Genomic DNA, 15980 nt, shown 5'->3' on the forward strand with positions numbered 1-15980 from the left:
GGGTTAATCTTGTTTAGAATTAGAGCTGTAGGGATTTGCCTAAGTGCTTTATTAGGAGTAATGGGCCATCAAGCAAAAAAGAGCTTAATTGATCTGTTATATGTCAAGTGGACTCCAGGTAAACACTTGAAGAAACTCCCCACTATTCCCCTGTGATAGGCAGTCCTTGAGAAGACAGCAGTACTCCAGAGAAAGTCCTGAAAGGGAGATGCCTGAAGACAAGGCAAAGAAGAGAGACAGGCAGGGCTAGACTAGATTGAGTGGTCTGGCAGGCAACAGCCAGGGTGTTTTTTATCTCATAGGCTGCCTGGGTTTTGTGCAGAAGGATGTGGCCCATTATATTGCTGTGGACAAATAAAGGTTTTGTTTTGACAGCTGACTACTTTGCTGCTTGTGACTTTCATGGGCTCCATCCCCTCAAAGATGTGAAGTCCATCTCCAGGAGCTGAACCAGAAAGTGGCCCTGTGAGGGAGGGCCGCAGTCAGTGCCAGATTTAGGTGCAAGCTAAGCAAGCTACAACTTAGGGCCTCACATTATGAGGGGCCTCTAAATATGAAAAAAATACAGTAAAAACCTCACAAATCCAACATGCACAGGGCCGAGCACATGCTGGAAATTTGAAAATGCCATTTTTTTAAAACTGGCACTGCAGCCGGTCGTGGAGCTGGGCAGGGATATGGGGGTAGCAGCAGCCAGTCCTGGAGCACCAGCAGCACACAGAGCAGCAGCACAGGGTGCTTAATAGAGGAGGCAGCAGCCATGTGCAAGCTTCCCCCACCACTTCCAGGCCGCCAGGGGGGAGCGGTGGCTGGTGCCGCAGCGGCAGGGGAAGTGCCAGATTTGGTAATGCTACAGGGCCTCTTAAGCTTGACATAGCTTAGGGCCCCAGAATGTCATAATCCGGCCCTTATGCAAGTACTAAATGACTGTGCAGTAACCAAAGTTACCAAAGTTACTGTGCAGTAGCTTCACCAAATGGCTTTTGGGTGATTCTGACTGCGTAGTAGCTCAATACTACTGTGCAATAGCATCGCATCATGCTTCCTGCCATGCAAAGCTTCTGCGCAGTAGTAACGAGCTACTGCACGGTCAGCTCTTATGTAAACATGGCTAGAGAGACTATACAAAGCTGAAGGGAGCAAGCAGATGATCCTCCATCATTTCTGCAAGCTCTTGCTTTGCAAGCACATGATCCTCCATCATTTCTGCAAGCTCTTGCTTGAAGATAAACAAAAATAAATGAATAGATGTGTATATGCAAGTAGGCTTTTGTTTTAAATCATTTTAGTTTTAAGTGAGTAAATTTTATACATTAAAAATTAAGAGAAATGGAAGTGTTTTTCTCCCTTCTACCACTAGCTATTTCAGTAGCCCAAATGGGTTCCACAACCTTGGTGGTTCCTTGGATTTTCCATGCTGAATCTCTAGTGACCTAAGCTCTGGTTGCATCCATCTTAAAAAGAGGTCATCTTATTTTGTAGCCTGGTTGGCATTCACAAGAGCATCTGCCAGAATGAGTAAGAAAAAGTTATTTTGTTAATTCATGCAGGGTTTTAGCACCTGAACTCAGGATGATACAACAGAGCACCTTTGTATTGCTATGCAGTGTATATTGTCAGGAGTAAGACATACAACAATACAGGAATATCTAATGTTATATTAGCATCTTTTATGGTGCCTGCCTTAGCTGCAATTATGTAACATGGTATAATATGCAATTTTAAAAGGAAAAGAACTGCTTACCCAGGCTTAACTGTTAGGCAATATAATGTAAGATTACAGCCCACAAAAGCAGCAATTCTGCTGAATATTTTCATTAACTGGAGAAAACAGAAAAGAGCTCTTGGGATAGGAGATGATTTCTGCTAATGTCCACAGTGATGGAAAAGATTCCATTGCTGCTACTCCATACCACAATGAATGATCCTATCTATTAAACCTGTAAAATGTAGTTATTTTCTTCAATTTTAGGAGGCGAAGTCCAAACTAGACTTAATTCTAGTTTTTGCGATTTATAGTAATTTACCATAGCATGTCCAAGTACAGCTATCCTACTGTAAAGCTGCGTTGGTAAAAAAAAAATTGGAATGCATTGCTTTATTTCAGGCTTGAACCCCGTAGGAGCACACTGCAGTTCATACTACAAATATCTGTTGGTTAGTAAAACTTTTAGAGATGTTGAAACATATACCAATGTTTCTATGAAAATGACACTTTCTGGGGAACTTCAGCAAAAATTAAAGCAAGAAGGGAGAAAATGTGGAAAAACAATGGGAAAACATAGGGAAAATAGTGGGGAAGTATTTAAAAAACCTGAACTGAGAGGTCACTGCAAACTTCAAAAATACGATTATTACCCACTCTTCACTGCTCAGCTGCAGCAAAATTCAGTCTATTTAAAAAAAACAAACCCTTACTGAGGACACAGGAATGAACCATCCTGATGCTCAAGAAGACTAGCAAGTACAGCAGAAGACCAGCTTGACTTAGTGGAGAACTCCTTCAAGTGAGCTAAAACACAAAAAGGAAGCTTACAAGTAGAAACTGACAAATGAGGGAGGAGTATAAGGGTACTGCTCAAGCATGCAGGATGAAAGCGCAACTGGAGTTACAGCTAGCAAGGGACGTGAAAGGTAACAAGAAGGGCTTCTACAAGTATGTGAGCAACAAGAGGAAGATGAGGGAAAGTGTGGGTCCCTTACTGAATGGGGGAGGCAACCTAGTGATAAATGATGCGGAAAAGCCTGAAGTACTCGATGCCTTTTTCACCTCAGTCTTCACAGGCAAGGTCAGCTCCCAAATTACTGCACCTTGCAGAACAGTTTGGGGAGGAGGTAAGCAGCCCAACAATAGAAAAATAACAGGTTAGGGACTATTTACAAAAGCTGGACATGTACAAGTCCATGGGACCTGATGCGATGCACCCAAGGGTGCTGAGGGAGTTTGCAGTGTGATTGCAGAGCTGCTGGCCATTATCTTTGAAAAGTTGTGGCAATTGGGAAAGATCCTGGATGATTGGAAAAAGGCAAATATAGTGCCCATCTTTAAGAAGGAGAAGGATGATCCAGGGAGCTACAGACCAGTCAGCCTCACCTCAGTCCCTGGAAAAACCATGCAGCAGGTCTTCAAGGAATTCGTTTCTAAGCACTTGGAGGAGAAGGTGATTAGGAAGCCAGCATGGATTCACCAAGGGCAAGTCATGCCTGACCATTCTGATTGCCTTCCATGATGAGTTGTCTAGCTCTGTGGATGCAGAAAAAGCCATGGACTTGACATATGACTTTAGCAAGGCTTCTGACATGGTCTCCCAAAACATTCTTGCAAGCAAGCTTAGGAAGTATGGGTTGAATGAATAGACTGTAAGGTGGATAGCAAACTGGATGGATAATCAGACTTGGAGAATCTGATGTAGTAATCAATGGCTCTATGTCTAATTGGGACCCAGTATCAAAGGAATGCACCAGAGGTTGGTCCTCAGGCCAGTTTTGTTCAATATCTTCATCAACAACCTGGAAGAGAGGAGGAGTAGACATTCAGCAAGTTTGCAGATGACACCAAGCTGGGGGGAGTGGCAAGTACACTGGAAGCTAGGATTAGGATTCAGAGATACCTTGTTAAATTGGAGGATTGGACCAAAAGAAGTCTCATGAGGTTCAATAAGGACAGATGCAAAGTCCTGCACTTAGGACAGAACAATCTCATGCACAACTACAGGCTGGGGACTGACTGTTCTCAGTGGTGGCAGATGACAGAACAAAGAACAAAGGTGTCAAGTTGCAGCAAGGGAAGTTTAGGTTGGATATAAGGAAAAACTTTTCACTAGGAGGATAGTAGAACACTAAAACAGGTTACCCAGACAGCTTGTGGAATCTTCATACTTGGAGGTTTTTAAGACCTGGATAGACAAAGCCCTGGCTGGGATGATATAATAGAGGATGGTCCTACTTTGAGCAAGGGGTTGGACTAGATGACTTCCTGTGGTCCGTTCCAATGTTAATTTTCTATTATTCTATGAGTTTAAATTCCTGTACAGAACAATACTTACTTCAGAAGTTGGTTGCAACCTACAATGCTCATACCTCTCTGAACAAGGTAGGCTATAGAATGCCACTATGCCCTGCCTTTTGCTTAACAGAAAATTATTTAAGAAAGAGAAACATGACAATTTAAATGACTTGCACAGCACCCCAGTGAGAACAAACATTTGGAGAAATCAGGGTCATCTCTTCATCTTTGACTAAATCCTCAGTAACAATCACAAGACTCTGTTACTAGATATTATTCAAACATACTGGCTCACAGCAGGTTCTCCTACAGTCGAAATATTTCCAAACAAGTTCTTTGGGCATCCCATAACACAGTCTAATCTCTATTCACTATTTTTTAAAAGTAAAAACTGCAGCCCTAATGGAAATAAATGATGTTACTATTCTGACATACAAGTTGAAAACCACAATACCACCAACTTGACATTATCACTTAGACCTTGTTACAAGAGCATGAACTATTGAACTTTACTGAGGTGGAAAGAGTTTCCATCAGTAATGATATGCAGCCTTTGATGAGACGGTCTTGACCTCTGCATTCCTCCTCAGACTAGTCTTCCAAATATCTACCAAAGCATCACAGTATATCCATTAGATTTTGTAACCTTTTGTAAGAATATACTAAATGGACAATAAATCTGTAATCTTAATGGCCCTCAAACCAAATATATTTGTCAATGAAAACCTTATAAATATTTATTTAATATTTCCAGTCTCTGCTCAGAAACTCTTAACAAAAATGGCAGCTGAGATAATTCATGCACCCTGAATGTAATAGTTTAAGTTCAAATGTCTACCGATACAAATTACAATTCATGAAAAAATTGGAAGGAAATCTTACAGCCTAAATGGGACTGCTGAAGAGCTACAGGGCTGTTGCACACTTAATATTATTAAGGGCCTTGTTCTTTACTGAAATCAAAAGAAACTGACCCTGAGGGCCCTGCTACATGTTCAACTTAAAGCTGGGTAGAAACCAGCTATAGAGTTGTTACACATTTTCAAGCACTGACTTTATGACTGGTTGGATCTTTTTATAATTGGATAGTCATTTTCACTGTGTGGCTGGTCTAAATTTATTGAGCCATTTACCAGTTAATTGCATAATATATTTAATGTGTAGGAGGAGCCTAGAATGCTTCAATGAGGACAATCTAACAAATTATTTCTTTAGCAGATGCCCATTATTGCCTCTCTAGTATGATATATATTTATTTTGACTATGTAGATTTTCTGTAGCATAGCATGAAAAGTATATTAAGTTGCTGTTTGTTGAGATGCTTAATCCAGTAACGAAATAGCCTTACAGAAGTACGTGTATAGTCCTAGCAAATGAACTGCAGACATATTGGCTACTTGGACAATATTGCATTTTATAAAGTCTGATACCAGAAGCACTGCCACACAGGACAACATATTTGACTAGAAAAAAAAATACCTGTCTGAATATAAATTTTTAAAAATGTATCAGCTTCAAACACCTACTATGCAGCTGAGCATTCTTGCCAAGGGTCAAGGGATTTAGTAGTTTGGTCACATACAAGATACAAGTGGGCTGATGTACCACTTAGAATTCATCTCTTTGCCACTCAGCTCCTAAAAATTTGTACAAACTGAAGCTGATCTCAGCCAAGAGATTTATGGTCTGATTCTGACCCAACCAACCATTGAAACCAGCAGCAATGGTCCCTTTAACTCCAGTGGCTGCTGGATTATGCCTTCTCTAAGGAATCACAGTCCATGAAGCTAAAAAATGTTGCTTTGCCTTAACCCTCACTTTCCCCCCTCTTTTTTCTTTATTCCTCTTCATACGTTTAATAGTTATCACCTGAGCTGGTTGCTCTTATTTTTTTTCCCCTCATTTCTCTCTACTATGCTTTCCTCTACAGAGTGATTTTGAGCACCTTCTACAATTGCCTTGGGGTAATTTTATGCCATTTCAAAACTTAAATTTGTAGCCCTTATTTTTTGGATTTTTATTTCTTCTATTTTCTTGCCACTTTTCCTCATTTAAAATTACATTTCTAAAAGTCTCTTGAGAATAGGATGAGAGAAGTCATCTATTATCTGGTTTCAGATAGCTGCATGATTGTTTCTGTCCAAGCCAAAAAATAATGTTTGATTTATTTGGAGTTCTTTATATTCAACTACTAAATAACTGATTCTAAAATTAGATGCAGAAGTGAGTTAAGAACATGTTTATGCTGCTTTGGAAAACTGCTTTGTAAACTACAAAAATATGCCTTGAAAAAAATGTAGATCAATCCAGTTCACTTCTTGTACTACCATCAGGTATATGAGGCAGAGGTCAGCATTTGACAACCAGTTCTGTTCTTGAGACCAGTTCCTTTAATTTGCTGAAGTTGGTAACCTGCAAGGTTACTGCTTCTGACCTTCCTCCAAATGGAAGTGAATGGAGTGGAGTATAAAGCTAAAGTACAAGCCCTGGGGGAAAGATTTTGAAATCTAAGAAAAACTCATTATCACAATCTTTAAGGTTCAGGTTAATGTGATCACCTGTAAAGCAAGCCTTCTGGGGAAAGGAGGGGGGGAACACCTTAGGCAGTAGGGTAACCAGAAAGAGCAGTTTTCTGATAGAAACTAAAGCAGTACATAAGGAGTCAAAAAGGAAACAGTGATTCCACAAGACCAAGAATCTTAATATTCATATCATTCCAATTCAGTGATAAATTAGGAATTGTAAGAGCTGCCAAAAAACTCCATATGGTATATTATGAAATGTACCAGCTGTCCATTTTCCTGATTTCTCTTCTCAACTAGTGAACAATAAAAGTCTCTTGAATGCGATGAAAAAGGCACAAACAAGGAAAAAAGAGTAACAATATGTAGGACTGATATATTCAGATACCCTGATTATTGACTGGAGGCAGGAAGTTTGCCTTTAGATTCAATTCCATCACCATGTCATCTGATAAAGTTCTGATGTAACAACTCTCTTGCAGTATACATAGCACCCTGCATGGTTCCTCTGCTTCTGGTACTATGTTGGGTGAATGTGACTCAATAGATACTACACTGGCTTAAGAACCTCAGAGTATCAAGAGAAACAAATGGACAAACAAAAAGTCAAACCAAACAAAACAGCTATTAAGATAATTAAAGGAACAAATATGCAAGCAAGACATATATATTATACCCAATAACTCTTAAAGAATGACAGGGCAAGTTAGCAAGGTTCTTATGCAGGCATCGTCACTACAAATGGGGGTATTCCGAAGGAACTTGGTTATACGATAGAAGTTTTGTGTATAAGCTGAGGAAAATCCTTCCTTCAACAGAATCTGCACCGCATAAAAAGGGTTTATATTTCCTATATAATGACTGTTTTTCTTTGAAACAGGCACATTTTTATAGCGCTACCCTGCTAATAAACAAACTTGATTATAAGATTAAAACATTATCATGATGTAGAGGAGATCAAAACAAAATAATAGAACTAGAAGAATTCATATGGTAATATTGCAAAGAACCAAAGCATAAACTGGAAAATAGTGGTCAAACAAAGCTAATATAGCAGATAAAAGTGAAGCAGACTAAGAAATTGGTGATATGAAATGGTTTTACAGCTAATCATTTGCTTTATTGTATTTCTTCATCTGTGGTCCTTGTTTTTTGTTTTTTACTTTATTCTGTAAAATCAGGGAAAAATAAAATATGTAGGAGTACTGCTGAGCTATTAAGCACAAATCTGATCTGTGGTGGAAGGGAAACATTATTGTTAGTAGTAGTAATAGTAGTAGTAATGATGTGGATGATGACAAGAACAACAATGTTCATAGCATGGGTGACTGGTGCCTCCTGGCTCGGCCGGGGGTGGGGGGAGGGGGAGGGGACACCAGCGGTCAATCGCTATCTGGGGAGGGTCCCCCCAGCCGCTAATTGCTGACCCCAGAAGCCCCGGAGGCAAACCAGAAGGAAGTGGCACCAGCGCTTCTCAGGGTGGGGCACCAGCCAGCATTTGCCACTTCCTGGCTGGCGAGGGCCAATTTCAGGGGGGCACAAGCCCCCCACTCCGTGCCCCTTCCTACACATCACCTATGGATCACAATGAGACATTCCTCTCAGATCTTTGGGTTCAGAGTAACTATTTGCTTTAAGTAGTACAGTTCCTAAATCTTGCTCCTGCAATTTCTATAATAAACTATTTATAATACAGTAGGAGTTTTCATTCTTCAAATGAAAATCCTCTTTTCTCCCTGCCTAGAATAAAAATTACTCACTTGACCAAAACTTCAGTTACATTCACAACTATGTATTCAGCATATTTAATTTCCTTCTGATCACAAAACATGCATAACCGAATATTAGGTTCTTCCAATGCATGATATTCAAATGTATGTAACCAATATATTTTGGAAAACTACTATATGAACTAATTGCAAATATTCTAAACATGAGCTGTGTTGCTTGGTTGTAAGTGATCAGATAAATCAAACAGTATTGTTTCCATTTCCTGACTGCCTAAAATACAAGCATTTCTGCTATGAATATTAATGTTTGCTTTCCACAAATATTTGTTCCAGTAAACCGTCTCCTAATACCCACTTACGTCATAAACTGGGCACGTCTACATGCGCACTTTAATGCGCATGAGCCCATTTTAATGTGCATTAAAATATCACTAAAACTGTGCTATTTAGTTACTGTACATTAAAATAGGCTACTGTGCATTAAGCATCATTTAAAAAAAATGTGCTTTTCAGTTAATATGCATTAAGACAGGCTAAAGCACATTTTCTTAATACCTCACAATGGAGGATAAGAGATACTAGGAAGATAGGAGAGCTAAATATCCTCAAACCTCTCTAGTAGACAAAGGTATGCCAGGTGGCTTGAATCCTATCTTTAATATTGGATGGGATTTGCATTAAAAGGTTATGATAGGTGTCACAACCCAAGGGTGTGATTTTGTTTTTGTGTGCGCTTTGGCACCACTGAATTATTTTCCCGCCGTTTGAAGCTTTCTTTGCAGGGTGCATTTCTTCTTTGCAGCATAGAAATGCACGTTGCAAGGCGTTCCCGCCATTTGTATTAAAATTCGAGCCCCATTATTGGCTTGTGTTAAAATATTCCCACGTGGCAGCTCGCAATTGGCTTTTCCGCCCGGTAAGGAGGCTTGAGTGGTTTCCGCCCAAGTTGGAGGACTCCACGAACATCAGGAGGAGGAGACTTCACATCTCGTGAAGATCTCTAAGCGCTGCAGAGCCTATTGGACCCAGCATGAATATCAAGAAGGCAACAGGGGTCTGATCAGCCTCTAGCCTCTCCCCATCACCGAGCGCAATCCTCGACGTATCCCTCTTCCCTGCGCGCAAAAGGATCCACGGAGCCTCAACAACTCCGTAGGAGTGATCCGAGTACAGTCTGAGTCCTCAAACTGGGGATTTAAGCGGAGCTTTGCCTGGGAAACTGTCCAGCCTACACCGCGACCATCTACGGTGTAAGTAAACAATCTTGAATCAACCATTACGCGTCCGTGCCTAATTCTAGCGTGTCGCCTGCTTTCTCCGACCCAGCGTGCCCGGGCTGCTGGCCACAGCCCGCGCGGCGCGAAAAAGGTCCCGGATCGCTCCCGGCCCGCACAGTAGGATAGTGAGGGCCCTCTTCTTAATTTTCAAAAAATCCTAATCCCCTGTCGAATATTTTCAAGATAGCTACACACCTCACAGTCCTTATGGAACAAAGATCAGAGTCCAAATATTATTTATTTTATTTGTAGTCAGATTATATATATCTTTTCCACTGGAAGCCATGAAACATATTTAAAGTAAGTTTTTGATGTGTTTTTTTTCACCCCATTTTGCTTAAGAGGCTATTGTAAAATGACCATAGTATAAGATCCTATATGGAATCAAATAAAATTAACGTTCAATGGAGTTTACATAGATAGCAAAGCAAACTGTACAGGTCTACTCTTCTGAATCAGTACCAAGTCACAAAGATACCCCTTTCTCTCCATCCAATCTATTTGTAGATATTCCTGATCATAGCTATCATGCCGGCAGTCATATTTGAATAGATAATAGCATGATGTTTTTATTTGCAGAAATAAATGTTTTGCCTTTCTCTTTCTCCAGGAAAAGTCTCTACAGACATTTTCACAAGTCTTAAATAAAAATTACCCTAACCTCAAAGATTCAACTTATTCTTAGTGACTTTCAGAAAATTGTACATAATAAGGTATAAGTTAACATACAGATCATTCTTAGCCAATCCTAAACATAATTTAGATCCCTACCTAATTAAAGTTTGGTGGGATCCAACTTACTAGGACTTAAATGTTAGGATATATAGCTGTTTATTGAGATTGTCAAGTTAATTCTTCAATTTTTGATAAACAATGAAGCCCAATGTTTATATTACTATGTTAGAATACTTACAGTCTTCGAGTAAACAAGGGGTCAGGGACATGAAGAACTAAATCCTGACCAAAAACTAATGACAAAGCACCAATCAATGCATTTAATTTTAAATTGTATTCTCAGATCCACATGTAAAAGCAATTTATTTTCTAAAACAGTAGCAATAACCAAATGTGTACAAATAATTTTATGTAAACCTTTCCAATTTGTGTTTTTAAGAATGTAGCTGTATTTACTACTAAAATAAACTTCCAACATTTGCCAAGTACTAGAGTTGAATTGTTTGCCATATGCATGCACATTCAGCACAATCTCTCAGCAAAGGTTTTACAAGGAAGCCTTTATAATTTTTGTTGCTTTGACCAAATTGTCTATGGAACGTGTAATGCTATACATTTAATCACTAGTGTGATTGACATTTTCAAAGTGCACTGTAAACTTTATCTGTTTAATTTTCACAGTATTGATGTGGTATGTTAATACTGACCCTCACTTTTAGGGTTGGAAAACTGAGTCAAGAGACTTGTCCAAGTCCCATACTCTGTCAGCAGTAGTTATGTTTGAACTGAGAAGCATCCCCAATACTTTTCCCCCACACTGTATCTCTTAGGTCAAATAGCCTCTCTAAACTTATTTGCATAGCTATCAATATATAATATTTATATTATATAAAATAAAGTTTGGCATGTTTAATATTGGATATTATAAATAAAACCATACTTTTTTTTGTCAACCAGGTGAAAAAGTTATCAAAGTCAGTAATTTGCTACTGAATCATTAGTGTGAATTACCAGTAGTTCACTAATGTCAAGTTCTTTGTTCTGTTATAACCTGTCCTGCTTTTGTGCATCTCTCAGTTGGTCCTTGTAAAATATGAAATTTAGTTAAGCTGCTAGATCTACTTAGAAATTGTTTCTAGATCTTTAATAACATATTAGCACATTTCTTTAGACTGTCTACATGTTTTACAAATACAGAATCACTTGAGGATTGAAATAGGAGGTATGCAACTTCTTGATGGGAAATGTGTGTATATAAATAGTAAGAAAGCAATCATAATTTTAAATAAAACATTTAATTAAATGTTTAAATAAAACTATACACTAAAGCTGTCAGGCTCAGTTATTTTTTCTCAAATGAGAGCATCTCTAGGTACACTTCTTTTCTATTTTTAGGCAATTCTCAAGCATTTTTCTTCTTTGCACTGGAAGGAATTCAGTCTTCTGATTAAAATTCCTGACTCCTTCCCATATTTCTAGTTTGGGACGCCCAATTTTTAGACCCAGCTATAGAATACTTTGCCTTCCCTACCATGAAAGAAGTTTTCTGCTCATACCCACAGCCACTCTTACATAGTAGCAAACAAAAAATCCTGTCCCACTGAATTAGTCCTTTCCCATTAACTTGGAGCCCTTAAGTTCAAAACTCTTCTAATTTGCTTATTCATTTATTTATTTCCAGAGGCAAAGTAGCAGAAAGAGCAGAGGAAATATTAGTAGTACATCTCTGCTGGGCAACGCACCATTTGAAAGGGGTCAGGCAGAATGGTGGGGTCCAAGGTTCCATGGCTGTTGGGATACAATAGTTGATGCTTTATGGGAGAAAGTGGGACCTGGGTAGTCTCAGGGAGATGGGGAGGCTGATAAACACTGCACCTGGATGAGCAACAGAAACCTTAATGAAGCAGTAAAGGAGGGAGCAGGGATGTGTTGTTTTTTGAAGAGGGGAAAAGTTCCCCCAGTGTTCCAACAGGGAGTCTGCAGTGATTTCTAAGGCTGCAGAGAGGTCGCTGTTGTAACTATGGAGACACAGTCAAGTAATGAAGTGAGGAGTCCTGCAAAGAATGAGCAGACCAAGGAATAAGGGAACACAGATACAAGGGAGCTAAAGAAGTGATAGGATCCCAGGTAACTGCTACTACCATAGCTAAAGTACCCTAACGAGTAAGTTGGGATGGGCACTGGAAGTGATGAAATAGAGGAGTTTTTTGCAGGCTACTATACAACTCCATAAATGAAGAATATGATTTCATAAACTAATGATATCCTTTCTAATCTTAAAAAGCCTAGTAAACAATATTTCAATTACATAGCTATTAGTTTGTTGCTCTGATTAGGAGGGGCAGGATCAGAGTACACTAACTCTCTTCCATCAAAATCAATAAAAATGTCTTTCAGTATTTTTTTAAAGGGCGCAGTGAATCCATTGGGTGTTCAAATGTTAGCTCTTAATATATGTTGGGCATTTACTATGTATCTGAAAAGAGATGGAGCTCTGAGTCTTTGTCAAGCAGGAGTCAGACAGCTACATTTGGCTCAGCACTTTTATTACCATCTCCCAGGTCTGGTTTTCAAGTAGTTATAAAATCATTTTGTAATTTATATTACTTCAGAAAAGTACATGAAGCTGCACAATATGTGAGCCACATCAAACAAGTAATAAAAATCTCTGCCCTGAATTAATCAGTATGTGAGCAGTACCATACAAAATAGAATGAACAAGAGGTGTGTTGTGATTGCTTCAGATTTTTTTAAAAGGAGATGAACTTCAAGTATCAATAGGGAGAATGAGCTAGACACGGTACACACAGTATTTAAACATCATAAAGCTGTGCTTGGGCAACAAAAAGAAAAACAAACAGCATACATGGACAAAACAGAAAGGAGAACTTGTCGAAGTGAGCAGAATCGCTGGCCAGTGCATGCCTATCAAGTAGGATAGCAGCTTGATGTTTTTTCCACAAGAGTGGAAGCTGTTTGAAATACCTGTCAGAATGGTGGAAAAGGAAAATGATCCAACAACTACACATTTGGAATTACCTGGCAGAGACAGGCATATCAATAGGAAAGAAAGATGGAAATAGGGATACTGAGATAACTCAATGTGCAAAATAATCTTAATTTACTGAGCCCTTGAGTAAGAAAAGGACTGTATTGTAATACTACTGCATGCTACATTTTGGCATGTTTATTTTATATTAATCCTAAGTGAAAATAACCATAATAGTTGTACATATTACAAGGAGCTCGACTTGATCTTCGAAATCCCTTCCAGCCCTAACGTCTATGAAATCTATGAAATATTGTTCTTTTAAAATTAAAATAATACAGCATTTTTTAAAAGTGTATAAAATTCCTCTACAGTGTTTGCAATCCAAATATTGAACAATTGTGCAACTGACTGTAAATGAAAGTAAAAATTACTTTCTCTACTCTGAGTTGAGTGAAATGAAAAAGTGAAGAGTCTTAATGGTTAAAATTAAGATTTTAATATTTATTTCCATTTCAATACCTTAAATAAAAGGTATTAACTTTAATAAAATAGGTAATTAGACTCTATTAAAATACTTTTAACTTGTCAGTGTCTCTAACCAACTGAAGCCTCTCTGTGCCTCTATTATAGTATTGACTCTTCTTTCAAATATTCTATATCACAGTTAAATTGAGGCACTTTGATGGACCGGTTCTACACTGTCAGCAAATGCTTTGAATTGCGCGCCACCTGGATTTCTAACACAATTCACAGCTGCTAAAAATGTCTTAAATAGAGATTCTGAAGGTCTGCCATCTCTAATGAGGCTTCTAAAAGAGGCTTTCAAGAAGCAGGACTAAAAGCAAGTGCACTTGCACTTCCTAACTGTTCCTCATTATAGAAGTTCACACCAACCAAGTGTGATCAAAAATACTCCATCATAAAAATACTCAATCTTCACAATCAGGCTAAAAAGCAATGATGTACTTAATAGAAATCTGTAATGAAGACCTATCTCTACTACTTTTTGCTGTTCCTCTCTTTCTGGGTTTTGTTATGTATTTTTCAGGCCTGCATTACACATCTGGTCTAGGAAAGATCGAGGCTTGCTTTCCAAACATATCAATAGTGAATGTTTTCACAAATATGAGGCTTGAAGAATGCTACGTGGAACATTATATTGCTAACCCCCCTTACTGAATCCAAGTCCAAGTACTTGGAGCATCATAAACTCATTAAAAACAAATTAAGAGATAATTTATACTCCGTCTTGATAGGCTTTTATCAGCCCAGGGACTCTTTCTGCAGTATCTTTTACCTACATAAATGCATTCAACCAAGGAAGTCACAGCTAATTGAAGATCGTTCATAGTACAATGTGCTTCTCCACATTTGTGTTTTCCCTATTAAATGACTGCTTATGCTGAATATCCATTCAACATTTTCTCTGCCTTATTTGGATAATCCCCATTTCATAGGTGGAGAAAGTCAGTCACAGCAAAATTAAGTGGTTTGGCTGAGGTCAAAAAATAAGTCAGTATTGGCTCATTAAGATTCCAAGCTCATTGACACTCTTACATCCTTAGCATTATTTTTAGAAACTTATAAAAAAGGATTTACCTGTAATTCATTCACAGGTTCCAAGCTAGAGGACCTTAAACATGAATGCCATCAGGCACCAACACACAGTGCCCTAGATTTTAATGAAACCATTTCCCCTCTCAAAGACGACCCAAGAATAGAGTAGGACCATTAAGCTTGTTTGGTTATGTGCACCCTTGGTGCTACTGCTATATTTTGCATTAAAATGTTAAATGTAAAAGTTAAATGTTGCATTAAATGCATCATTACATTGATATTTTAATATTGATGGCATATTAGTAATGGTAACTTTCTTTAGTGTGTTTTTTTTAGAATGTTTTTCTGTACGCTAGTTTTTGTAGGGTTGGTGCAATTCTAACACATTGAAGCATGCTCTTGCAACTCGTCTTTTGTATATGTTGCACTTAACAGATGGGGGACCACTACATTTGAAATGCAAAATGTCACTGGCTAGGTTTCTTGCCGGATAGCAACTTTCCACACTTGAAGTTTGCTAAGTTCATCCCTCGAGGGACAACTTAGAAGAAGGAAACCAAATCCTTCCCTCATTTACTTCCCTCTACACCCCCTTTGAACCCAGATTCATTCCAGACAAAAATACAAATGCAAACTGAAGCATCGCACACAATAAGGCATTTCTTATGGCACACGGATGCCCCATTTCCTCAACCCAGGACTTTCCTCGGAGGAAAGCAATTTGCATTTTTTTAAAAAGAAGAAAGAAAAAAAAAAAAAAGAGGAAAAAAAGCCCATAGCTTGGTGTTTTGCAAGTTTTTGAATACTGACTAAATGGTTCAACCATCACTGAAGCCACTAGTGACCTGCTAGTGCTATAGGACAGGGCCCAACTTTTTGCATAAAATCCCAGCCCTCCTCCAGCATGTGTCGGCTTGATTAAAAAATGCTCTCAACACGGCTGAGATGCTGCTGCTGCCGCCCCCCGGCCTTTGTGCATTTGAACCCCTTGCTTCAAGCGAAGCACAAACGAGGGCAACACCACCCCCCGAGAGAGGACCGGAACCTAAAGTTCTACTCCTGAGCGGAAGGCTGTCTAGCATCCTCACAGCTTTGAGGAGCCAGCAAAAGACACTCCCACAGGAAAGCAGCCTAGCTCTAATACCACGCGCTCTGGCTCTGGCGGCCATTTAACAACTGGGCCCCGCCCGCGCCGCGCCCCCCCTGCGCCTGCGCAGTGGC

At 39.0% G+C, this 15980-nt stretch overlaps 1 protein-coding gene across 1 annotated transcript in view; it reads left to right on the plus strand.

The window, feature by feature from the left end:
- Positions 1-15980, plus strand: part of TOPAZ1 (testis and ovary specific PAZ domain containing 1) — a 100091-nt gene that overhangs the window by 16659 nt on the left and 67452 nt on the right. The window lies entirely within an intron of this gene.

Source organism: Alligator sinensis, unplaced genomic scaffold, assembly GCF_000455745.1.
Source record: "Alligator sinensis unplaced genomic scaffold, ASM45574v1 scaffold279_1, whole genome shotgun sequence".
Lineage (NCBI taxonomy): Eukaryota > Metazoa > Chordata > Crocodylia > Alligatoridae > Alligator > Alligator sinensis.